Source organism: Aquarana catesbeiana, linkage group LG01, assembly GCF_042186555.1.
Source record: "Aquarana catesbeiana isolate 2022-GZ linkage group LG01, ASM4218655v1, whole genome shotgun sequence".
In the NCBI taxonomy this organism is placed as follows: Eukaryota; Metazoa; Chordata; class Amphibia; order Anura; family Ranidae; genus Aquarana; species Aquarana catesbeiana.
The window spans coordinates 918,958,175-918,985,379 of record NC_133324.1 but is presented as its reverse complement, the minus strand read 5'-3'; the positions used below and the strand labels follow the sequence as shown (position 1 = coordinate 918,985,379).

General features: G+C 44.9%; 1 protein-coding gene across 1 annotated transcript in view; it reads right to left on the bottom strand.

Annotated features, from left to right (window-relative positions):
* LZTS3 (leucine zipper tumor suppressor family member 3) overlaps window positions 1-27,205 on the bottom strand; it is a 154,448-nt gene that overhangs the window by 104,787 nt on the left and 22,456 nt on the right. The window lies entirely within an intron of this gene.

The window sequence follows — 27,205 nt, the reverse complement described above, 5'->3', positions numbered from 1 at the left end:
AGGCAGTTTCAGAGGAAGTTGCCGCCCCTTCCCAGAAGGCATTGCAAAACAGGAAATGATGCGATGGGCCACAGACAGGGAGGAGGAAGTGAAAAATGAATACAGCAGATATACAGTAGGTGCTGAGAAAAAAAATTTAAAAATATCCAATTTGTTTACAGTGCACAGTTTAGTGAGGGATGCTGAAGAATTGTAAAAGTGGGTGGAACTCCACTTTAATGGCCAGGCCATTTTTTGCGATACGGCACTGCGTCGCTTTAACCGTCAATTGCGCGGTCGTGGGACGCTGTACCCAAACAAAATTAACGTCCTTTTTTTCCCACAAATTTATTTGGTGGTATTTTATCACCTCTGCTTTTTTTTATTTTTTGCGCTATAAACAAAAAAAATCGACAATTTTGAAAAAAAAAAAAACGGCAATATTTTTTACTTTCTGCTAAAATTGGAAAACACATCTAGAGCCACATACGTATAGACTTGAATTGGAAGAGGGAAGGGATAAAGAGCCACAAGGCCCTAATTCAGACTTTTCAGGAAAAATGGACAATAATATGGTCCAAAAATGTATTTTATTAACAATGAATAAACAAACAGGTCAAATAGAGGCGAATTAAAAACATACAATAGGCATATGAGAGTTTATGAAAATCTAGTGTAACCGAAAGAGTTGACACCAAATAAGCCCCTGTGCGTCAACGCGTTTCGCGTTTTTAAAAAACTTTCTGCTATAATACATATGAAAAAAAATATTTATATAAAAAAAACGAATTTATTCATCAGTTTAGACAGATATATATTCTTCTACATATTTTTGGTAAAAAAATAAATCGCAATAGGCATCTATTTTTTTGCGCAAAAGTTATCGTGTCTACAAGCTATGGGATAGATTTAGTGACTTTTATTTTCTTTTATTGTTTTCACTGGTAATGGCGGGGATCTGCGATTTTTAGCGGGACTGCGACATTGCGGCGGACAATTCGAAAACCCCCAAATGACACTTTTCGGGGACCAGTGACATTATTACATTGATCAGTGCTAAAAAAAAAAAAAAAATGCATTGATCATGCGTCTACAAAATAGCGGATAGATTTAAAGGCATTTTTATTTATTTATTTTTGTACTAGTAATGGCGGCGATCAGCGATTTTTAGCGGGACTGTGACATTGCGGCGGACAGATCGGACACTTTTGACACTTTTTTGGGACCAGTGACATTTATACAGCGATCAGAGCTAAAAATAGCCACTGATTACTGTATAAATGTCACTGGCGGGGAAGGGGTTAAAGCAGAGTTCCGCCGGAAAAAAAAAAAAAATACTGCAGCTGCTGACTTTTAAAGTAAGGACACTCACCTGTCCAGGGATCCCGCGATGTCCTCACCCGAAGCCGACCCGTCCCCTCGGCTCTGGGTGGAGGGGCCGGCATCTTCAGTAAGGGAATCAGGAAGTGAAGCCTGGTTCCCTACTGCGCATGCGCGAGTCTCGCTGCTCATTCTGAATGGTTCCGCTGTCTTCTGGGACCTGTGTGTCTCCCAGAAGACATCGGGTGGGGGGGGGGGGGGCTGGACATGGCTTAGTTTGCTGCGGATTCTGTTGGAAGTGGGAGAAAATACTTGTATTAGACAGGTGTCTGCTCCCCCCTCCCCCCTGAAAGGTGCCAAATGTGACACCGGAGGGGGGGAGGAACTGGATCAGAGGAAGTTCCATTTCTGGGTGGAACTCCGCTTTAACACTAGGGGGCAATCAAGGGGTTAAGTGTGTTCCCTTATAACTGTAGGGGGGATGGGCTAGCAGTGACATGACAGAGATCACTGGGAACAGAATATCTCTGAGATGTCCCCTGTCAGAACGGGGATCCGCCTTGTTTACAAAGGCAGATCACCGTTCTGTGTACAGCGGATCACATCCGCAGACCGACGTACACAGACAGCGATTCGCGCTATCCAGCCACCTTGCCGCAGTACAACTGTGGTTGGGAAGTAGTTAATATTTGCATAACTCCTCCCAAGAGCCAGTATGCTACTTGCATCTGAGATCTTGAAAGGAGTGCCGTGATGTTTTTCAGGAAGCTATGAAAAGCAACCTGCCAGCCCCTCTCACCAGCCCCGTTCTACCTGCATTGCATAGAGAAGCACAGAGTCCCAGTGATGACATCACAGGGACTCAAATATGGTATGCAATGAAAATAGAGGAGGGAAAGGTGGAACCAGCCTGTTGCGTGTTCCCTTTCAATTGGGCAGCCTATCAGCTCTGTGCAATGCCACCTGCAGACTTAATCACTTCCTGCCCGCCATATAGTAGAATGACGGCCGGAAAGTGGTTTCATTATCCTGACCGGGCATCATATGACAACAGGAGAAGCCGGGGGCGCGCAGCGCGGCAATCATTGGTGCGGTTTGTCAGTCTGACACACCGCATCACCGATCTCGGTAAAGAGCCTCTGACATAGGCTCTTTTCCATGTGATCAGCTGTGTCCAATCACAGCTGACCAAAGTGTAAACAGGAAGAGCCATTTATCGGCTTTTCCTCCGCTCACACTGACAGACACGAGTAGAGGAGAGCCTGCTTTGATTGATTATCAGTGCAGCCCCCCCCCCCGGATGCCCACCCATGACCACCAGGTATGCCCACCCATGACCACCGGGGATGCCAATCAGTGCCCATTATAGATGCCAATCAGTGCCCATCAGTAATGCCTGCCAGTGCATCCTCATCAGTGCTGCCTATCAGTGCCATCTATCAGTGCTCCATCAGTGCCACCTATAAGTACCCATAAGTGCGACCTTTTAGTGCCCATCTGTGTCACCTATCAGTGCCCATCAGTGCCACCTATTAATGCCCATCAGTGCTGCATATCAGCGCCACCTATCAGTGCCCATCATCAGTGTCACCTCATTAGTGCCACCTCAGCAGTGCATAGCTCCCAACTGTCCCTGATTTGGAGCAATGTCCCTCTGTCCCTCATTCCTCCTCATGTGTTCCTCATTTTGGTCTGATCTATATAGTTGTATATAAAATGCACTTTTTATCTATCAAAAAGTGTTTTCCAGTGCTAAACCTTTCATCTGATTCCTAAATTGCTGCATTTGCAAATTCCAAAAGCCATTATAAAGGAATAGTAGTGGTAAAAAAAGCATTTGTGGGTTTAACCAATCTTGTTTTTTTGTACAATTCTCCTTTCAGGGGGCGTGGCAAGGGGTGTGTCCTATGTCTGCATACTTTTGCTGATAGGTGTCCATCATTGCCATCTCAAACAATTGGGAGGTATGTCAGTTCCCATCAGTGAATGAGAAAACTTACTTATTTACAAAATTTTATAAGAGAAACTAAGAAAAACTTTTTTTATTTTTTATTTTCGATCTTTTTTTTTTATTTGTTTAGCAAAAAATAAAACCACCAGTGGTGATCAAATACCACCAAATGAAAGCTCTATTTGTGTGTGTGTGGGGGGGGGGGGGGGAATGATAAAAATGAAGTTTGGGTAAATTGTCATTTAAAATGAGACAGCGCTGGAAGCTGAAAATTGGCCTAGGCAGGAAGGGGGGTAAGTGCCCTGTATTCAAGTGGTTAAAATCCAACTCAATGTCCAACACTTAGCAAGGCTGATATTGCTGCTGTTAATGTCAAGACAGTGGCTTAGCATTGTCAGCCTGAAACGGGAAAGGCTCCCCAGAGATCCCCAGGCCAGGAACATTGCAACACAAATTTGGGGGGGGTAGGTAGCTGAAGTCCTACCCCAACACTGGGGTTCCTGCCACCTATGGTTCCGGAGATACGGGGCTCCTTGTGCAGCCTGTCAGAAGCTACATACAGAGCGGCCAGTTTAAATACAAGCCGGCACACTCTGTTTGCAGCAGACTGAGAGGTTGAGCTCACAGTGCCTCTCCTCACTTCTTGTTAGAGGTACTGAGCTCAATGGACAGCTTGGAGTCTTGGACCAATGGTAAAGTACCATTGGCCCAAGCTGTCCAATAAAAATGCTGGAGTGGAGGCACGCCTCTCACTGCAGTGTCATAGAAGGGAGCGTGTCTAAAAGACACATGCTCCTTTCCAGCCCTCTTAAAGGGGTTGTAAACCCTCGTATTTTTTCAACTTCTGGCAGTCACCGGCCCCCCAACCCCCCCCCAGTTTACTTACCTGAGCCCCGTATTTCCCTCAACGGAGACTCGCTGTCCCTCTCTGCAAGGGGTCCCAGCTCTGGATTGGATAGATTGATAGCAGCGCAGCCATTGGCTCCCATCCAATCGAATCCAATGACGCAGGTGCCGGGGGGGCAGGGCCAAGTCCGGCATTCTAGTCTATGGAGGCCAAATGCTGGACTCGGTAGCGTGCCGCAAGTAAAATTCCCCGGGAGAGCGTTTCTCCTAGGGGGTTATCTGATGTGGAGAGGAGCCGCCGAGGGACCCCAGAAGACGAGGATCGGGGCCACTCTGTGCAAAGCGAGCTGCACAGTGGAGGTAAGTTTCATATATTTGTTATTTTAAATAAATAAAAATATGAACCTTTACAATCACTTTAACTACAAGGAAAAAGCATGGGTTTATGGGTATAAGATTTACCCACAATCCTATGTTTTTCTTACACAGTTAAGAGGGAAAATTAGAATTTGCTGCCTGCTGAAAAGGTACTGTTTTAACATATATCATAATATATGATTTAGCTTGATTCAAATATAATAATTTATTATTTATCTCTTTACTGTGAAATTACTGGTTGGAAGTTATAACTTCCAACTTCAGTAATTTGTCCGTTAAGCCACCTGCTTGAGTACAGTTTTTGAAAATATAGTAATTTACCTTAAAAACAATATATAATAAATTCATTGTATATTACTTACTTATGGTAATTAACCCCTTGCCACCCAGGCCAATTTTGACACTTCTCTCCTAGATGTAAAAATCATAATTTTTTTGCTAGAAAATTATTCAGAACCCCCAAACTATATATATATATATATATATATATATATATATATATATATATATATATTAGCAGAGACCCTAGAGAATAAAATGGTGGTTGTGGCAACTTTTTATGTTACACAATATTTGCGCAGCAATTTTTCAAACTCTTTTTTTTTTTTTTTTAAACTGTTTCACGAATATAAAAAAAAAAACAACACTAAAGTTAGCCCGATTTTTTTGTATAATGTGAAAGATGATGTTACGTCGAGTAAATAGATACCTAACATGTCACACTTTAAAATTGCGCACACTCTTGGAATGGCGCCAAACTTCGGTACTTAAAAATCTCCGTAGGCGTGGCTTTAAATTTTTTTACAAGTTACATGTTTAGAGTTACAGAGGAGGTCTAGTGCTAGAATTATTGCTCTCACTCTAACGATCACAGCGTATGTTACCTGTGTGTATCTGGCTCTGATACTAGCCAGTGCTTCACCAGCCACTGACCTCACCGCATGTCCTTGGTGGCACTGATGGGCACTGATAGGTGGCACTGACTTACATCACTGATGGGGACAGATTGGCGTCACTGCTGGGCACTGTTGGGGCAGCACTGATGATCAGTGCCCTGATTATCTCTACAGGTCTCCCCTGTGAGGAAATGCCGTTGATCGGCTCTCCTCTCCTTACACTCTGTCAGTGTGAGGCGAGGAGAGCCGATAACCTGCATTTCCGTGTTTACATTCACACAAATAGAGCTTCTAAATTGGTCTGCATGTCTGTCGTCCCAGAATGAAGCCTCTTCTAAAGATGATGCACAAGAAAGCCTGCAAACAGTCAAGCAGACTAAGGACATAGATTACTGGAACCATGTCCTGTGGTCTGATGAGACCAAGATAAACTTATTTGGTTCAGATGGTGTCAAGTGTGTGTGGGGGCAACTAGGTGAGAAGTACAAGGACAAGTGTGTCTTGCCTACAGTCAAGCATGGTGGTGGGAGTGTCATGGTCTGGGGCTGCATGAGTGCTGCCGGCACTGGGGAGCTACAGTTCATTGAGGGAACCATGAATGCCAACATGTACTGTGACATACTGAAGCAGAGCATGATCCCCTCCCTTCAGAGACTGGACCGCAGGGCAGTATTCTAACATGATAACGACCCCAAACACACCTACAAGATGACCACTGCCTTGCCAAAGAAGCTGAGGGTAAAGGTGATGGACTGGGCAAGCATGTCTCAAGACCTAAACCCTATTGAGCATCTGTGGGGCATCTTCAAATGGAAGGTGGAGAGGTGCAAGATCTCTAACATCCACCAGTTCTGTGATGTCGTCATGGAGGACTGGAAGAGGACTCCAGTGGCAACCTGTGAAGCTCTGGTGAACTCCATGCCCAAGAGGGTTAAGGCAGTGCTGGAAAATAATGGTGACCACACAAAATATTGACACTTTGGGCCCAATTTGGACATTTTCACTTAGGGGTGTACTCACTTTTGTTGCTAGCGGTTTAGACATTATTGGCTGTGTGTTGAGATATTTTGAGGGGACAGCAAATTTACACTGTTATACAAGCTGTACACTCACTACTTTACATTGTAGCAAAGTGTCATTTCTTCAGTGTTGTCACATGAAAAGATAGAATAAAATATTTACAAAAACGTGAGAGGTGTACTCACTTTTGTGAGATATTGTATATATATATATATATATATATATATATATATAATGTTTGGGGTTCTCAGTAATTTTCCAGCAACACAATGCAGATTTTTACATGTATGTGAGAAATATCAGAATTGGCCTGGGGGTCAAGTGGTTAGTAAGTAAGCTGTCATAAATGAAATATGGGGATTGCCATTATTAGCCCTCCTTTTACAAAATGCTGGTTGTTATGCCAATCCACTGGCTTTAATACTTTGTGTCAGTGACCCAAAACAAATATACAGGTCAAGAAAGTCAGAAAAAAAGTCTGTAAGAAAGTATTACCTTCATATTTGTTCTTTTCCAGTGATTAACCAGTGATTGTACCGTGTTTATACATTTTCGGGGGAATTTAGTAAAGTCCTAATGACACTCATATGGATACTCCTGTCTCAGTGCGCCTCTGCATGAATTCATGTATCTGTTTCTAACAAGTTGCCTACACCAACATTTGTCATGCACAGGCGCATCGGGATTCTAAATGATCTGCACATCACGTCCAATGCCCAGCCACAGAATAAGGTTGTTCCTGAACTAAAGTCTTTCCTTGGCTTCCAATCACAGCTGAAACCAACATTAGGATAACAGCCCTGGAACCTGTACATTTAAAAACAATTTAGCAGTGGCAGCTGCCATTTTTTCCCTACCATAAAAAGCTCACTTTAATTTCCTCAAGATTTTTTTCCAATATGTGCAGATTATAAGCAATTAAAATAAATTTAGAACTAAAGCATTAAAGCTTCTTTTCTCAGTCTTGCTTTGAGTTGTAAATAGTTAAAACCCCTGTCAGTGTCCCACTGCCAGTGTCCCATTGAGGAGATTTCCTTCACTTCCTGTCCTGGAGACACAACAGGAAATGAGGGAAAATTCTGACTTGACTAGAACAGGTGACCCCACTGCCAGATTTTCCCTATATTCCCGTTCTGGTGACAACTATAGTGTTCTGGATTTTCCATTATTGGACAATAGTCACCAGGAGAAATAGGGTGAATCACAGACAGCAATAAAAACCTGGGAGGGGTTCTAACCCTTCCAAAAGTTGCACTGACCGTGCGTGATAGCCTATAGTAATTAGATTTCAGTTCACTGTACCCAGCCCGATAATGGAGTCAAAAGCAGAACTGATATCAGTGGGTGACTGTGCCTTTCATCCCATCATTGCACTCCGCATTGCCTTATTAAACAAGCCTGGTATTTGGGCTAAATTGCGTAATTGTCAGATCGCAACAGTTTTTATAATCATCTTTGATTTGTCAAGCAATAACATATTTTGCCGAGTGCGGCTGGAGTTGGGTGCAGCTGTTGTTTTACATAAACAGAAGTAAAATCTAAATAGTCTGAAGTCTGATTGTTTCACAATGCGGGCCGGGCATAAAACACTCGTCAATCCCGACGTCGGGATCATTTAAAGCGGAGTTCCAGTCCCCCGAACACTTTTTTTTTTTTAAAGACCGCATTTGTCCAAACATGTGCATTAACATTTACAACATGTCATACAGTATGTGTTGCACTTTTCCTGTTTTTTTTTAAATAGTTTTTTACTTACAGATCCCGGAAGCAGGCAGGTTTCATTTTAGCTGTGGGCATCTAAAGCCCTTCTGTCTTCATTCCCGGGATTTCCGTGCAGCTGGCTACCCAGCATGCACCTCCCGATCTTGCACATGCGCAGTAATGCCTCTGTGCGTCTCTCCTTCTTCCTGACAGGTTGCCAATGCGAGATTTTGGCAGTAGGCGAGTCGCAAGGACTCCTCGGATACATGACACCAGGGGCGGACTGACCATTCGGGCACTCGGGCACTACCCGAGGGCCCCATGCCAGTAAGGGGCCCCATCAGGGTTGCCAGCCTCAATAAAACCAGGGACAGTATGTAAAAATCTGTGTTTTTTTAAAAATCCCAAGATTATAGCTGCCCCGCCTCTCCAGTACTTTTTCAGTGTGTGCATGTGTATTCTGTGTGTGTATACTGTGTGTGTATATTGTGTGTCTGTGTGTGTATACTGTATGTGTGTGTGTGTATATTGTGTGGCCCCATAATCTATTGCCTGGGGGCCCCATAATCTCCTATTGCCCGGGGACCCCATAATCTCCTATTGCCCGGGGACCCCATAATCTCCTATTGCCCGGGGGCCCCATGAGTTGTCAGTCCGCCCCTGCATAACACCGCTATCCCAGAAGCCCCTGTGAATCGGCTAGTGACGGAATCGCCTAGGCGGGGACATGCCGGAAGTGTGGGTGAAAGCATACAATAAAAGGTATTTACATGCAAAAAAAAAAAAAAAAATTGCCATTGGTAAAAGGTTGATCAAAGGGTATACAATAGACATCAAGTATATAATGGAACGCCGCTTTAAAGCTGAATTCCAGCCTCACTATCAGTCTCACCGCTCCAAGTTGGTCCACACAGCACCTATGCCAAGAAGCAGTGCCGGGACAAGCTCACCTAGAGCCCAGGGCGAACATGCCAAACCCCCCCCCAAGATGTAACCCCCCCCCCAAAAAAATACACTAAGCACTAATTCCTATGCTTACCCCCTAAGCATAAATCCACCCTCCTCCCAGTACAAATCCACCCCCTGCTGAAATCCCCCCCCTCAGCACAAATCTTTACTCCCCCAAAAAAAGAATTCAAGACTTCACCCCTAAAATTTTCCCTCCTAGTACACATCTCCCCCCCACTTCAATCCCCTCCCAGTACATATTCCCCTCAAATCCTCTCTCCCAGCACAAACTTCTACCCCCCCGACCCCCCCCCCAACACAAATCCCCCTAAAGCACCACTCTTAGCATTCCCCCTCCCAAATTTCCCCTTCTAGAACAATACTTACCCCCTGCTGTACCCAAAATTCCCCCTTCCAGCACAAATTCCCCCCCCCCCCAATCTCCTTGTGGCGCCCTCCCACCTCACCTGATACCACAGTGCCCAGGGCAGCCTCCCCTCCTGCCCACCCCTTGTCCCAGCACTGCCAAGAAGCCTTACATCAAGGCGCTTGCCGGCTTGCAACCGAGAAGATTCCGCACACTGTATTAAGGTCTCTTTGAAATACTTTACTAAAGCAAAATCATGGCAAAAACATCACAGAACCAGAACCAAAGCAGATGTGTTGACGCGTTTCACACTGAAAGGCGCTTAATCATTATGAGTTTGCCTTTCATCATGAAACTCCTCAGTGCCCACCGGCGTGTTTTGTTGGAAACAGACTTGCACAGTTGTACAGGCTCCTTTCCTGTACTGAAACTGTTGACTTTGATTTCGCTGCACACTGTGAGCTTCTTACAGTGTGCTGCAACAAGCTAGATAAGTCCTTCCCAGCCTAACTGCCCTTGGCCCAACCCTATTTGTTAGTTTCCAGTTCTTTCAGTAATGGAGGCTCAGGATCACACGTGGCATTACCTAGAGTGGTCTGCGTGCAATAAATACCCGTTCCTCCAGATTGACACCCACCCATCAAGGCATTTTGATATTTGCTGAACTGATCCCAGGAGGCAGGCCCATGCTTACATCAGGGCTGAGGCCCCATTCATATCTCGCAATTTGGGATCGCGGGCTGAATCGCTGCAATTCTGGCCCACGATCCAGAATCGCGGCAGGACGCACGTCTCTCTTAAATGGTACCCCAAACGCAATGCGATTCTGCTGCGATTGTCACGCAAAGCAATTGTGGCAAAACGCAAGTTAAAAAAAACGCTCTACACTTCTCACCCAAAAAGGAGCATGAGCTTCTTTTTAGGCGATAAATGCTCACTAAGCAGCCCATGAAGTGAATGGGCTGCCCCATGTGTGACACACAAAATCCGGTACTAATCGTTCAACCAAAATCGCAAGCTGGAACTAGGGTTGCCACCTCATCCCTTTAAACCCGAACACATATGAATTACACAGGTTCTGAGGCTTATTTAATGCTGATAAGGCACCAAGTGAGTTTAATTACCACCTTAACCACTTAAGGACTGGAAGGATTTGCCCTCTTAATGACCGGGCCACTTATTGCGATACGGCACTGCGTCGCTTTAACTGACAATTGCGCGGTCGTGTGACGTTGTACCCAAACAAAATTTATGTCCTTTTTTTCCCACAAATAGAACTTTCTTTTGGTGATATTTGATCACCTCTGCATTTTTTTGCGCTATAAACAAAAAAGGAGCAACAATTTAAAAAAAAAAACTAATATTTTTTACTTTTTGCTATAATAAATATCCAAAAAAAAAATCTTCACCAGTTTAGGCCGACATGTATTCTTCTACATATTTGAACTTCTGCTTTAAGTGATTGGGGTTGGATATCTGTACCCGTTGATCCCAAAGCATAATAGTTGTGGCCAAACTGAATCCTTAAAAAGGATAAGTACACTTTAAAACAAAGGGCGCTTATTCTGTTTGCACCTTTGCACTGACCTCACCCACGCTCCTCCTTTACAGATGAATGTGTAGCACCCCTTTACTCTCCTAGAGCAGTGGTTACCAACCTTACTGAGACTAAAGCTTGGTAAATTCTTCCAAAAACCTTGGTGCCCCAACAGTAAAAAATAAAATAAAAAATGTTTATACCGTATTTATCGGCGTATAACACGCACGGGCGTATAACACGCACATTCATTTTAAGAGGGAAGTTTCAGGAAAAAAACTTAAATTTTAATTAAGGAACTTTGAAGCAAAATAAGGGTCAGTGCCCATCTGCAGCCTCACCATTGCCATCAATGCAGCCTGATCAATGCCCATCTGCAGCCTCACAAGTGCCATCAATGCAGCCTCATTAGTCCACATCAATGCAGCCTCGCCATTGCCATCAATGCAGCAGCCTCACCATTGCCATCAGTGCAGCCTGATCGATGCCCATCTGCAGCCCAGAGGGGACAGGGAGGGGGGCGGGACGAGCGCTGACAGATTACATACAGTGAGAATCTCCTATGATAGACAGAACAGTGGTCCAATGGTGGCCCAGGAGACGGGAGTTCCTATTACAGAGGCTGCCAAGTAAACAGGAGATTCTCACGTTATGTAATCTGACGGTGCTCGTCCAGCCCCCCCTCCCTGTCCCCTGCACGCACGCACTATTTTCACCCGATTTTCATGGTGAAAAAGTGAGTGTTATACGCCAATAAATACAGTATATATTGAAATGCTGGAGAGCTTTGGATGGGGTTGGGTGTCACTGTTGGGGGGTGGGGGTTCTGGAGAGGGTTAGGGGACTCTGTAGCAGACTTGTTTGCCATATTGGGGATGAGGTTTCTGGAGAAAGCTAGGGTTTCTCAGGGAGACTGGGGGCTTTGCAGGGGCACTACGGTAGACAGGAGGGCACCAAGAGGGCTAGGACTGCTAAGCACTGTGGAGGGTTGGGAGGAACTGTGGGACACTTATGGATGCTGGGGACACTATGGAGGTCTGCAGGCTCAGCAGCAGGCAGGGGGCACTGTGGGAGCTGAGGGCTCTTATGGGGCCTTGGAGCATATGTTCATGTGGAGAGGGAAGGAGACCATTGTCGGGAGGAAGGAGACCATTGTCGGAAGGAAGGAGACCATTGTCTGGAGGAAGGAGACCATTGTCGGGAGGAAGGAGACCATTGTCAGGAGGAAGGAGACCATTGTCGGGAGGAAGGAGACCATTGTCGGGAGGAAGGAGACCATTGTCTGGAGGAAGGAGACCATTGTCGGGAGGAAGGAGACCATTTTCAGGAGGAAGGAGACCATTGTGTGGAGGAAGGAGACCATTGTCTGGAGGAAGGAGACCATTGTCGGGAGGAAGGAGACCATTGTCGGGAGGAAGGAGACCATTGTCGGGAGGAAGGAGACTATTGTCGGGAGGAAGGAGACCATTGTCGGGAGGAAGGAGACCATTGTCAGGAGGAAGGAGACCATTGTCGGGAGGAAGGAGACTTGGTTGGTTCTACCCTTTTCAGTCACATAGAGCAGCTACAGACACATGTCCTCCCCAGGCAAAGCCTGGGAGGTAAGAGAGCTTCCAGAAGGTTCTTCCAAGTATTTATACCCTTCCCCATCATGCACCACTGGCAATAATTCTCCTAATGGTTGGCCAGGGAGATCTAAATCTTCACAACCCAGGCTACTGGATCTACCCAGACTATTGCCAGGGACACTCCACAGCAGCAGAAAAAAGTAAACAATAACCTGAACTTAGGGAAAAACCTGTAAAAAACAGAATTAACAATCTGCTGACTACAGCCCAGCAGCACTACATTTAGAAGAAGAACACTCCTGCTTATAGCAGGGTCCCTACCAGTGATGAGCTCAGGCATGTTTAGACAGGAGTACAAACCCGCCTGGGCTATCCCACCGGGAAGCTGCCAAGTCAACAGCCAATCATGGGTGGCAAAGGCATTTCCAGCCCCGCAGCCACATGCCGTAAATACAGGCTCCTTGCATACATGTGGCAGCAGGGCAGGGAATGCCTCCTTTAACTAAGATTGGCTGTTAGCTTTGGCAGATTGTCAGCTAGAAAGCTCAGTCGGGTTTGGACTTTTGTTAAAACCCAGCTGAGCTTATCTGTAGTCCCTACACATACAACCTCAATTCCAAAAAAGTTGGGACACTGTGTAAAATCTACATAAAAACAAAATGAAATGATTTGCAAATCTCATAAACTCATATTTTATTCACAATAGAATATAGAAAACCATTTTAAGAAAAAAAATAAGATAATTTTGGAATTGATCGCAGCAGCACATCTCCAAAAAGTTGGGACAGGGCCAGTGGCGGCTGCTCATTAGGGGCGCACGGCACCGCCCCTCCCCGATCCATGCATCCGGCCCCTAATCTACATGCAGGGTGCCGAACGCATTGAATTTTAATTGATTTTTTTTTTTTTTTTTTAGACACACATGATTAGAGCCTGAGGCTCTAATTGGCTTCAAAAAAGTCGGGGTCCAGAGCACTGTGCCCTGAGCCCACCCAGTTGTGTGACATTAGTGAATTAATATTCGCTAATGTCTTCCTGTTTCTCCTCCCGGCCAATCAGGAAGCGGGTCCTAAGACCCCATTGGCCGGGAGTCTGAACACCCGATTGGCCGGGAGAAGTAGCGACGGCTGGGACACAGAGGAGACGGAATGGGAAGACGCCACCATAGCCGTGACCTTGGATTCTGTCCAGAACCTGGAAAATAAGGGAAATGGTAAGAGGCAGCCCCAGGGCTGTACTGCGCAGGCGTGGCTCGGATGTAAGCAAACACTTGAGGCCCCATCCTTCGTGATCCAGGTGAGTATACATCTGCGAAGGGAAAGGGAGGTTTATTTTAGATCAGTGCAAGGAAGCAAACAGTATAAGTACGCTTTTAAAGTGCACTTATCCATGCACCACTAGCGGATGGCCCCATTGCAAAAATACTGCGACAGGGCAGCCGCTCTGCACTGGATCACATACATGTACGTGATCTGAAATATCCGGGTAGGGGGCGCGAGTGCGCGTGCCCTCAGCCCCATCTGTGCTGTGATTCGGTACAGCACAATTCCATCAGCAGGTCCCAGCCAATGATTTATGGCTGGGACCTGCTGATCGGCTTACGAATCACAGTACAGAGCCCTGTGTTTACTAACAACACAGGGCTCTGCACACGGAGCAGCGATGTGGCTGAAAAAAACAACCACATCAATTAGTAAAAGCAGCACATAATAAACTCATTACACGTTGTAAGGCACACATTTAACCCCTTGGTTGCCTCTAGATATTAACCCCTTCCCAGCCAGTGTCATTAGTACAGTGACAGGGTATAGAATTAGCACTGATCACTGTATTAGTGTCATTGGTGATGTCAGTTAGTGTTAGATTGTCCGCCGCAACATCACAGTCCCACTATAAGTCGCAGATCACCACCATTACTAGTATAAAAAAAATAAAAATTCCAGTATATAACATAATTTGTAGGCATCATAACTTTCACACAAACCAATCAATATGCACTTAGGGCCTGCCTGATTGCATACAAATTGAAACTCCTAAGGTTTGACCTCATTAATTATATGGTTTTGGTAAATATGAAGACAAAAATCAGCAGAAAATCTGATAGTGTGTATGGGGCTTAAGGTGCTGATTGCCACCATTACTAGTAAAAAAATTAAAAAAAATTAAAATTCCATAAAACTATCCCATAGTTTGTAGACGATATAACGTTTCCGCAAACCGATCAATATACGCTTATTGGATTTTTTTTTTTTTACCAAAAATATGTAGCAGAATACATATTGGCTTAAATTTATGAAGAAATTCAATTTTTTACCTTTTTTTTCTTGGGTGTGTTTTATAGCAGAAAGTAAAAAATATTTTTTTATTGTTTTTTTTTTTTTTTCAAAATTGTCAGTGTTTTTTTTTGTTTATAGCGCAAAAAAAAAAAAAAAAAAATCGCAGAGGTGAATAAATACAATCAAAAGAAAGCTCTACTTGTGGGGAAAAAAGGACCTCAATTTGATTTGGGTACAGCATCACATGAACGTGCAATCATCAGTTAATATAATGCAGTGCCGTATCGCAAAAAAATGGCCTGGTCATGAAGGGGAGGGGGGGGTAAAATCTTCTGGAGGGCAAGTGGTTAAGCTGGCTTTCATGAGCATTTTTCAGCTGAGAAAATAGGGACAGCACCTAAAAATTAGGAACATGGGATACTTCTAGCAAGCAAGACTTTAGCCTTTCCTCCTTGGTTCTTCATCAACGAGGCTTGTTCTTGATGTCTAGCAGTTTGGCTTTCTTTCAGCTCCTCTTTTCTGCCAAGAGTTTATCACTATCTGGGCGGTCACCATGGAAACCGTGATACCTGGATTGGGCCTGTACTCATAGTACATCCAGGATGAGTCATGCAGATAGATAGATAGATAGATAGATAGATAGATAGATAGATAGATAGATAGATAGATAGATAGATAGATAGATAGATAGATAGATATATCTATATACTCGGTATAATTTTTCTTATTATTGCTATAGATTAAATCGTAATTTTAACTCTGTATGTTACTCGCATCATATATATATATCTATATAGATATATATATATCTATATATATATTTATATAGATATATCTATCTATCTATATATATATATATATATAGACAGAGATCTATATATATATATATACACAATTTTAACTCTGTATGTTACTCGCATTATTACTGAGATGAGTTTTCATGCAGCTGCAAGGCCTATAGGTCGGTGCAATGCTTTGTGTCTTTTTTGTAACTTTATTAAGATTTCACAAAATAACACTTCATTCAACGCTACTGACAGGGGTGCTTACAGTGATTCCAGGGCTGAACTGGTTACAAGGCACTTGCAGACAGCGGCAAAAAAAAAAAAAAAACAACATGGATCGCCAAGGTAGAATATTTTTTTTTTCATATTGATTTTTCCTTTGTCTGGCCATCTTTGTAGACATTTGTATTCTTCCAACAACAGGGCTAAAGGGGAAGGGTTCTCAGAGCTGCTGAGAGGAGTCACAAGATTCTCTGCTTTGCGAGAGACAGCTTTTTTATTTGAAGAGTCAACTTTGCTGGACCGTACTGTTAAGGTTGCCACCTGTCCAAGATTCACCCGGACAGTCCGGGTTTTGAATCATGTGTCCGGGTTTCAGGTGGACTGAAACCCGGACACATTATTTAGACTGAGCTGTGGTCCCCCAAGTAACCGAGATAGTCACACACAAATCTGTTGCCCTCCGGGAGCTGCGGGCGGCTGTCTGGGAGCAGGTTTGGCATCACTGGGGGGGGGGGGGGGCAGGCTGATGATGTCAGCAAAAGCAATTTGGCCACACCCACATTTTGCTGCGGCACCCAACGTCCAACGTGTTCGGGTTTGGCTTGAAGAAAAGGTGGGAACCCTACGTACTGCCCACTAGTAGCGTTACACCTATATTAGATCACCCACAATTTTTTTAATTATTTTTTATTCTTTTTTGTTTTTTTTCATCAATCAATTTTTATTGAAGTTATAGGAAACCAATACAAAAAAGAAAAGAATAACAAACCAGGTTATTTTATTTTTTTTTTAGCGTTTGACAGCTGAGTGGGTAAGGTCCCCTGCACATCAGTGAGCACGTGTTATGGTCTGTAGCAGTGGCGGCTGGTGCTCCATTGGTGCTCCACCCGCTGCTTGGTCTGCCCTCCCCCCGTCGTTCGCTCGTCCGTCCATCAATTCACACCCCAGCCCCGCACTTACCCCACTTACCTGCATCGTTGGATTATTCCTGCGTCTCCTACTCCTCTGCGGCTTCCCAGCAGCTTCCTCCTCAGCGGCCAATATGGTCGCATCTCCTGCCGGCCAATCAGGTCTCAGCACCCACTTCCTGATTGGCTGGGAGGAAAATCAGGAAGACAATAGTGAATATTAGTGTTCTGCGCCCCAAACCCACCCTTTTTGAAGCCAATTAGAGCCTCAGGCTCTAATCATGTGCTTCAAAAAAAAAACCCCCATTGGAATCCATGCATCTGGCACCCTGCATGTAGATTAGGGGCTGGGCGCATGGACTGGGGGGGCAACACCCCTGCACCCCGTATGGATGGGCTGCCACTGGTCTGTAGGTTGTGTAGGGGCGGTGCAATGCTTTGTGTCTTTTTTGTAACTTTATTGAGATTTCACAAAATAACACTTCATTCAACACTACTGATGCTTATAAAGTGTGAGCTGGAGTTCAGCTTCCTATTGTTATATAGTGTATTTAAATCTGCTAGTCCATCTAAGACTCCCCTACCCCTACACTGACAATGCTGCTGTCCAAACGTGCCCATGTGCTCCTTCATCCAGAGTGGGGGCGCTCTAAAACAGGAGGGGTGTTACTGGCCAGATCGCCAGGTGAACACAGAGGGGAAAAAGCCTGAGAAAAGAAAACAAATGCAGCCACCACATCTAATGATTGGTAAGCTGCAATATATTAATTTTTTGGTTTTGGGATTAATACCGCTTACATTTTTTTTTTGTTATTTAAAGATGTGTCACAGGTACAATAAAAAGATAACTTCTCAGTACAATCAATCAGGGTCAAGCTTAGAAGGCACAACCAAAGCTACGTATTGTATTGTGAAAGATTAAGGCAAACTTTAAATGCGGTATGAGATACAAATAAATCATACCTAAATGCAGTGGTGTATTTAGGTTTTGTGCTGCCCTAGGCCTGACTAAACTCATTCACCCCCCTAATTTAAATATGACCCACCCCTTGCTGCCGAGGCCACACCCCTTCCTGTTTAAGACCCACCCTATCATCTGTAAACCACACCCCTTCCTCTTTTTAGGCTCATTTGGCACCTTTCAGGGGGGAGGGGGGAACAGGTACCTGTTTTTGACAGGTACCCTTCCCCGCTCCCTGGAGACTGCAACTAAATGTGGACTGTTTAAAGGGTTTGCATTGATTTTAGCATGCATGGAGCACTTTGCACATGCCAGTGGCGGCTGGTGCTCAAAATTTTTGGGGGGGTGCAAACAAACTAAGAAATTCAAAAAAAAAGACATCAATTGCAGCCTCACTGTGCCCCATCAAATGCAGCCACTGTTCCATCAAACGCAGCCACTATTCCCACCAAACGCAACCACTGTGCCCATCAATTGCAGCCACTGTGCCCCATCAAACGCAGACACTGTGCCCACCAAACGCAGACACTGTGCCCACCAAACGCAGACACTGTGCCCACCAAACGCAGACACTGTGCCCACCAAACGCAGACACTGTGCCCACCAAACGCAGACACTGTGCCCATCAATTGCAGCCACTGTACCCAACAATTGCAGCCACTGTGCCACCAAATGCAGCCACTGTGCCCCCCAAACGCAGCCACTGTGCCCACCAAACGCAGCCACTGTGCCCATCAATTGCAGCCACTGTGCCATCAAACGCAGCTACTGTGCCCACCAAACGCAGCCACTGTGCCCCATTAAATGCAGCCACTGTGCCCACCAAACGCAGCCACTGTGCCCATCAATTGCAGCCACTGTGCCATCAAATGCAGCTACTGTGCCCACCAAACGCAGCCACTGTGCCCCATCAAATGCAGCCACTGTGCCCACTAAACGCAGCCACTGTGCCCACCAAATGCAGCCACTGTGCCCATCATTTGCAGCCACTGTGCCATCAAACGCAGCCACTGTGCCCACCAAACGCAGCCACTGTGCCCACCAAACGCAGCCACTGTGCCCACCAAATGCAACCACTGTGCCCATCATTTGCAGCCACTGTGCCATCAAATGCAGCTACTGTGCCCACCAAACGCAGCCACTGTGCCCCATCAAACGCAGCCACTGTGCCCACTAAACGCAGCCACTGTGCCCACCAAATGCAGCCACTGTGCCCACCAAATGCAGCCACTGTGCCCATCATTTGCAGCCACTGTGCCATCAAACGCAGCCACTGTGCCCACCAAACGCAGCCACTGTGCCCACCAAATGCAGCCACTGTGCCCACCAAATGCAGCCACTGTGCCCACCAAATGCAACCACTGTGCCCATCATTTGCAGCCACTGTGCCATCAAATGCAGCTACTGTGCCCACCAAACGCAGCCACTGTGCCCCATCAAACGCAGCCACTGTGCCCACTAAACGCAGCCACTGTGCCCACCAAATGCAGCCACTGTGCCTACCAAATGCAGCCACTGTGCCCATCATTTGCAGCCACTGTGCCCACCAAACGCAGCCACTGTGCCCACCAAATGCAGCCACTGTGCCCACCAAATGCAACCACTGTGCCATCAAATGCAGCCATTGTGCCCCACCAAACGCTGTCACTGTGCCCATCAATTGCAGCCACTGTGCCTTTAAAACGAAGCCATTGTGCCCCATCAAACGCTGTCACTGTGCCCATCAATTGATTTATTCAATAACTTTACCTGCTGTTCTTTGGGGTTCCCTTGTGCCTCTCTCTCTCTTCCTGACGTCACTGCCAGACCCTGCCCTAGTGCCAAGGAGAAGGGTCAAGCAGTGTGGAGGAGGGTAGGCGGAGCATAAGGCTCCACCTCCGCCAGTCATCAGCCGCTTATGGGGGCATGAGTCACATGCCGCCCCCCCGCATGAGAGGAAGTCCCCCCACCCGTCTTTCTGATTCCCGGCTCCCGCAGCCGTCCCCCGCACACATGCAGCCCACGGCGGCCGCCTTGCTGTAGCGAGCGGCGCTGCTGTGTATGGGCGTGCTTGTCAGAGGGTGGAGGGGCGTGAGCTCTGCTAAGCACGCCCATACACACGCCCCTCCACCCTCTGCCAAGCACGCCCATACACAGCAGCGCCGCTCGCTACAGCAAGGCGGCCGCCGTGGGCTGCATGTGTGCGGGGGGAGGCCGCGGGAGCCGGGAATCGGGTGGGGGGACTTTCTCTCATATGGGGGGCGGCTTTTTTTGCCGCCCCCCGCAAAGTGCCGCCCTAGGCCTAGGCCTTGTCGGCCTAGGCCAAAACACAGCCCTGCCTAAATGTGTAGAACCTTTCGAGCGTGTTGTGTTTGTTTTTTTTTTTTTTTGGGGGGGGGGGGGGGTGATCCCAAGTTGGCATAAAAATCTATGATGTCATAGAAGGAAGTCTAAAACGGGGTCGTTTACACATGCCTGCACACACCATGTTTTTCACTTATTTGTTGTGAAAGAAATAGAAGAGATCAGATGAAGAAGAAATGAGGGAGAGAAGAGAAGAGAAGAGAAGAGAAGAGAAGAGAAGAGAAGAGAAGAGAAGAGAAGAGGGGGGTGGTAGGGAAATGGAGGGGTCACCTCCAAAGAACAGGAATCAACAGCGTGAGTCAGGCAGTAGTGACCACTGACAGTGAATCTTTATTAGGTATATTGGAGGAATTTGTCAGAGAAGCGGAAGAGGTCCCAGAGAACCCATCTGGACTTGTGTTCCACTGACTTATCCCATAAAGCGGAGGTCAGATCTTCCATTTACTCTATGTCTTTCACTCTTGCGAGTCACTGGGCCACAGTTGGAGCAGACTGTTGCTTCTACAGAGGTGGAATGCAAGCCCGTGCAGCATTAAGAAGATGCTTGAGAAGGGATTTGTGGTACAGTTTTCTTGACAGGGGGGTAAGGTTAAGTAGGACTGCAGCTGGGTTATCTTGGAACGTATGTCTATGAGCGCTTGGTGCGTAAGGCATTGGCCAGTAGGGGGCCGCATTTATCTCCGTATTCATAAAAAGGACGACGACCTTTCAACAAAAGATGTTTCACTTTGTATAGAGAATGATCCCTTATGCCCTCCCTGAGTCTAACCAGTTCCGCTTCAATGATACAGTCTGGTCTGGACTTATGTTGACGTTCTAGGGAATAGAGTTGAGCCAGAAGGTCGGACAAGGTTTTGTTGCGACGTTGTTTGGCCGCATGACCATCTTTAAGTAGAATTTCCCTAATGTAGCATTTGTGTGAAGACCACACAGAAATTGGATCGTCCACAGAGCCTACATTAGTGGAGAAGTATAAGGAAATTTCCTTGAGAATATCTGCCACGATTTCAGAATCTTTCAAGAGCGCCTCGCTGAGTCGCCATGTAGAAGTCTTGGGGGACGCTTGTGAGACAGCAAGTTCCAAAATAATTGGAGCGTGGTCAGAGAGTGCGATGTGGCCAATGTCTGTTTTGGTGACCAGGGGGATCGCGGAATGTTTTAGAAAGAAAAAATCAATTCTGGAGTAAGAACCGTGAACATTAGAATAAAAGGTATAGTCCTGCTCCTGTGGATGAAATATTCTCCATATATATCGACCAATTGATGGGTGTGTAAAAGGTCTTTAAGGTGAAGTCGGGTTCCCCGAGGTAAAGAAGATAAGTTTGAAGAAGAATCCTTGTGGGGATCCAAGGTTAAGTTGAAGTCTCCTCCTAAGACAAGAGTTCGTTCAAGGAAAGGTTCAAGGGTGGACAGAAAGGCCTTAAGGGTTTGGAAGTGGATTAGAATTTGGGAAGTAAATATTCGCAAAAGTTAAGGTATGAGAATAAATTTTCCCCTTCAGAAGCAGGAATCATGGTACTCGTCAAGGAATTGCCAGGGAAGGGATTTGGATATGAGGATACTCGTCCCTTTAGAGGTTGAGGACGGACTATGATAGGCCGTCGGAAAGTATTTGTTGGATAGTTTGGGTATCTTGTCTGCCCTAAAATGAGTCTCTTGGAGAAATGAAATATGTACCCTGTGTCTCCAGAGCTCGGCTGGACAACTAATACGCTTCTCCGGGGAATTCAACCCCTTTATGTTCCAAGAGAGGATATTGACAGACATACTGCCGAAGATCCTGCTACTACTGCCACCTGATCTTGGGGTGTGGGGGTAAGAGGGAGGGGTAGAGGGAGAAAGAGAAAGAGAAAAAAATGATATATATTATATATATGTAAAAAATGAAGGAAAAAGTAAAGAAAAAGAGCTTATTGCAAGATAGAAACTCCGCAGAGAAGTACTACTGCCAACTAGAGCAGAGTATGCCTAGTGTGGGAAGTAGTAAGGCACGGACAAGCACAGAGCTCTGACCATTGGAGCCAAGTGACGCACCATGTAAGGGGATAGCTGTAAACCGCCAAATCACGTCACTGACGCGTTTCATCACTTCCTGACCTTGTTTGAGGGCCTCAGACGAGGTCAGGAAGTGACAAAACGCGTCAGATACGTGATCTCCGTGGTTTTACCGGAAGTGACTTTTGCGTGTCACGGACAGCTGAGGGATCAGGAAGTAGGATCGAACTGCTGTCTATAGACGTTCCCCTCACCATTACTGCTATCGGGTGATTTTTGCACAGGCACTGCATTGCTTGAGTGTATTTGATTTCTAGTACGTATATTTTGTAAGGGGATGATTGGGATTCATTAAATGCTTATCAAAGTATTACGCTATGTGGCCAGTCTGTTTTTTCACATGGATCCTTGCATGATACGGCTATACACTACCGTTCAAAAGTTTGGGGTCACCCAAACAATTTTGTGTTTTCCATGAAAAGTCACACTTATTCACCACCATACGTTGTGAAATGAATAGAAAATAGAGTCAAGACATTGACAAGGTTAGAAATAATGATTTGTATTTGAAATAACATTGTTTTTACATCAAACTTTGCTTTCATCAAAGAATCCTCCTTTTGCAGCAATTACAGCATTGCACACCTTTGGCATCCGTCCACAACACTTTTTTCCAGTCTTCCTCTGTCCAATGTCTGTGTTCTTTTGCCCATCTTAATCTTTTTCTTTTATTGGCCAGTCTCAGATATGGCTTTTTCTTTGCCACTCTGCCCTGAAGCCCAAAATCCCGCAGCCGCCTCTTCACTGTAGATGTTGACACTGGTGTTTTGCGGGTACTGTTTAATGAAGATGCCAGTTGGGGACCTGTGAGGCGTCTGTTTCTCAAACTAGAGACTCTAATGTGCTTATCTTCTTGCTTAGTTGTGCAACGCGGCCTCCCACTTCTTTTTCTACTCTGGTTAGAGCCTGTTTGTGCTGTCCTCTGAAGGGAGTAGTACACACCGTTGTAGGAAATCTTCAATTTCTTTGCAATTTCTCGCATGGAATAGCCTTCATTTCTAAGAACAAGAATAGACTGTCGAGTTTCAGATGAAAGTTCTCTTTTTCTGGCCATTTTGAGCGTTTAATTGACCCCACAAATGTGATGCTCCAGAAACTCAATCTGCTCACAGGAAGGTCAGTTTTGTAGCTTCTGGAAGGAGCTAGACTGTTTTTAGATGTGTGAACATGATTGCACAAGGGTTTGCTAATCATCAATTAGCCTTCTGAGCCAATGAGCAAACACATTGTACCATTAGAACACTGGAGTGATAGTTGCTGGAAATGGGCCTCTATACACCTATGTAGATATTGCACCAAAAACTAGACATTTGCAGTTAGAATAGTCATTTACCACATTAGCAATGTATAGAGTATATTTGTTTAAAGTTAGGACTAGTTTAAAGTTAGCTTCATTTAAAAGTACAGTGCTTTTCCTTCAAAAATAAGGACATTTCAATGTGACCCCAAACTTTTGAACGGTAGTGTAAGTCTGGTGGGAGTTCTTTCAGAGCGGTGGACGGTCAGCGATAAGATCTAAGGCACATTATTTCTGCATATGTGGTGAGTGCATCCCCAAAGGGGAGATCATCTCACGTGGTGAAGTGTTTGGTGGAAGGTGTTTTCTTCACAATCAAATTTACCATATGGCACTATTGAACCGCATTGCAATATTCCATATATGAACAGTATATTGAAGCTTGCCATCTTTAAATACATGACAAGAGCGCTGCTGCAATATTTTAAGGGACTCTGTCACTTAGAGTGTTTTTTAGTGTTGTTTTTATAAGTGTTTTTTATTTTAAGCAGCTCTTGTTATTGTGATTTTATAATTAAGGTTATATTTTCATCTTTATGTTCTGACATTTTTACTAAACAGTGACCTCAATTGATATATCCAGGGCGCTGAGCGGTGCTTTTTTTTAGGCAGGCCATACAAAGCATTTTTATATATATGTAAAGGCCAATCGCACCACACATGTGAGGTATCGCCGTAAGTGTCAGAGTGAGACAACAATTCTAGAGCTAGAACTCCTGTGTAACTCTAAACTGGTAACCTGTGAAGGCTTTTAACCCGTCACCTATGGATAATTTAATGTACCATAGTTTAGTTTATCGGCTTTCCACTAGCGTGCACAATTTTACAGCTGGGCATGTTTGATAGCTATTTATTCGGCATAACATAATCTTTTATATTTTACCAAAAAAATTGGGTATTATATTGTATTTGTAAAAAGTCATCAACCGCTTACCGCCCGCCCACCGTCAAATGACAGAGGGATGATGCGGCTCTCGTTCTGGGTGGACGTCAAATGACGGCGCACCTGAACGCCTGCAGAGGCGCCGCGCCGTTTTGCTAGAACATGGCGCAACCCCAATCTCTGTAAAAAAAACCCGCTGATGCGACTCTTTAACCATGTGATCGGCTGTGTCCAATCACAGCCGGTCACATGTAAATACAGGATGTGCCGGTAATCGTCTCTCCTTACCTCACACTGACAGAGTATGTGGCGAGGAGAGCCAATCAGCAGCATCTCCTAGCAGGGGAGAACAGGGCATGTAATCAGGGCACTGATCATCAGTGCCCTGATTACATTAAAGCCCTGGAAGTGCCACCAATCAATGCCCATGAGTGCCAACAATCAGTGCCCATGAGTGACACAAATCAGTGCCCATTACTGGTGCCAGTCATTGCTGCCTTTTAGTGGCCATCAGTGCTGCTCAATTCCCATCAGTGCCCATCAGTGCTGCCCATCAGTGCCATCTATCCGTGCTGCCTATCAGTGCCCACCAGTGCTGCTTATCAGTGCCCATCAGTGCCACCTATCAGTGCCCATCCATGCCGCCTATCAGTGCTCCTAAATGCCGCATATCAGTGCCAACTATCAGTGCGGCATAATAGTGCCTCCTCATCAGTGCCCATAAGTGCCGCCTCATCAGTGCCCGTAAGTGCCACCTCATCAGTGCGCATAAGTGCCGCCTCATCAGTGTCCATTAGTGCCGCCTCATCAACGCACATCAGTGAAGGAGAAAAATTACTTATTTACAAAATTTACTGACAAAATAAGAAAAAAAAAATTGGTCTTTTTTCTTTTTTTTAAAAAAAATAAAAAACCCAGCAGTGATTAAATACCACCAAAAGAAAGCTCTATTTGTGTGAAGAAAATGATTAAAAATCCATATGGGTACAGTGTTGCATGACCACGCAATTGTCATTCAAAGAGTGGCAGCGCTGAAAGCTGAAAAATGGCCTGGGCAGGAAGGGGGTGAAAGTGCCCTGTATTGAGGTGGTTAAAGTATTTTTTTCCAAACAATTTGCATTTGAAAAACCGCTGCCCACATACTGTGTAACATAAAATTGCACCACTCACCTTTTTATTCTCTAGGGCCTCTGCTTAAAAAAAAAAAAAATATATATATATATATATATATATATATATATATATATATATATATATATATATATATATATATATATATACATATACATATATATATATATATAATGTTTGGGGGTTCTAAATAATTTTTTAGCAAAAATTGTCCTAGTAGGCAAGAGGTTAATGACAGTTGTCATGAATGAACTGAAGGCAATGGCTTAACTGATCAACACAGGACATGTGTAGGCAGGTGCAGTCTATTTTCTGCAGGTGGGGCACTTCCGCAGCTGGAGAGGAAGTCAAGAGGAACACAGTTCCTCTATGGTTTTCTGGGTCACTGGGGAAGCATCCAATTGGATGCTGCCGCTCTATGTGACTCTGGCAGCCATCTTGGGTCAGGCAGAGACTTTTTGAGGCCCTGGCTCCCAGGTTTGCCGCATATTTGCAAGTTGGTTGGGTAGGGCCTGGTACCCTGCCTTGTAGGGACAGAACTAGCGGCAGATAAACGAGGAGGAAAAGCATAGGACTCACAACTTCTCTGGATACCTGCTTGTTGGGCACAAGACAGCCCTCTCTATAGACACGGACAGTTTGGCTACATTCTGCTCTCTACATGCTGTTGAAACTGTGAGTGTTCCCAGTTGGGCTGCCTCCCCACCGGGTTATTTGTGAACTGTTTCTGCATTATTTCAATACAAGTTCTTTCAATGCACTGGGTCTGAGTGTGTTATACCGCTCTGCACCCCACCTACTAATGTGCTGTCATGCAGTGATCAACCAGATTGAAAATTGTCCTTGAGAAAGTCAGTTTAAGGATAAAGGGGATTTCCCTTTAAATTAAAGAGTCAGTCCACCCAAACTAATATCTAGGTTATGACTGGGCTCCAGTGGGTACATCCTGTAATGGCTTTTATTATCTTTCAGTAATTACAGTGGAATGATTGGGAGTATCACTTTTGCTATGAAGCTTTCCTCTTCTTGCTGCATTATGGGATTTTTACCAATACATTTTACCAATATTTTCCATATTGAGGAACATATTAACAACCCAATAGAAAGAGAGAGAGACTCTCATAGTTATGCTAGTAGAGAAGAGTGGCCAACTCAAATACAGAAATACAGCTCATGAAATTTTAGCAATGGGTGATTCAACACTCCAAAATCTAAGCAAAACCTGCCTTTTTTGGTGGACTAACCCTCTAAGGTCCACCCCAACTGGTCATCATAATCTACATCTACTGGCAGATGAAGGACACCAACAGTGAATGGGTTAAGAAGACAGAGTCATTTAATATTCTCTAGTACTTTATATAGCAAAACATTAGACAATGTAATGGAAAGTGCTGACACAAGTCAGCTGGGTCTCTCGGGAACAGACAACACAGAAACATGCAAATCATTTTACTCTAACACATCTATGGCCAGGCAATGGCTCTTCCTCTGTTTGAGTGTCATTTTCACCTTTGAGTAACTCTTCAAGAATGAAGGAGACAGTAACTCTAAAAACGTTATTTTCAATATCACTTTGACATTTTTTGGATGTCCTTTCGTCTATATCTGCTAATTGTTCCTTTCTATGTAAAAATATTATAGGTAATTCTGTCCTAAAGTGAACTTGACCTGGCCAAATAATGCTTATGGTAAAAATATAACTAAAGTCAAGGCACCAAGTATATGCATTATTCTTCGAAAGTACTGTAAGTCTATGCTGCTGGGAGGTCTGCATTCAATTGAACCTGTTGCTATGCCCTGCATGATTGCACTGATACACTTTCATGGGACCCT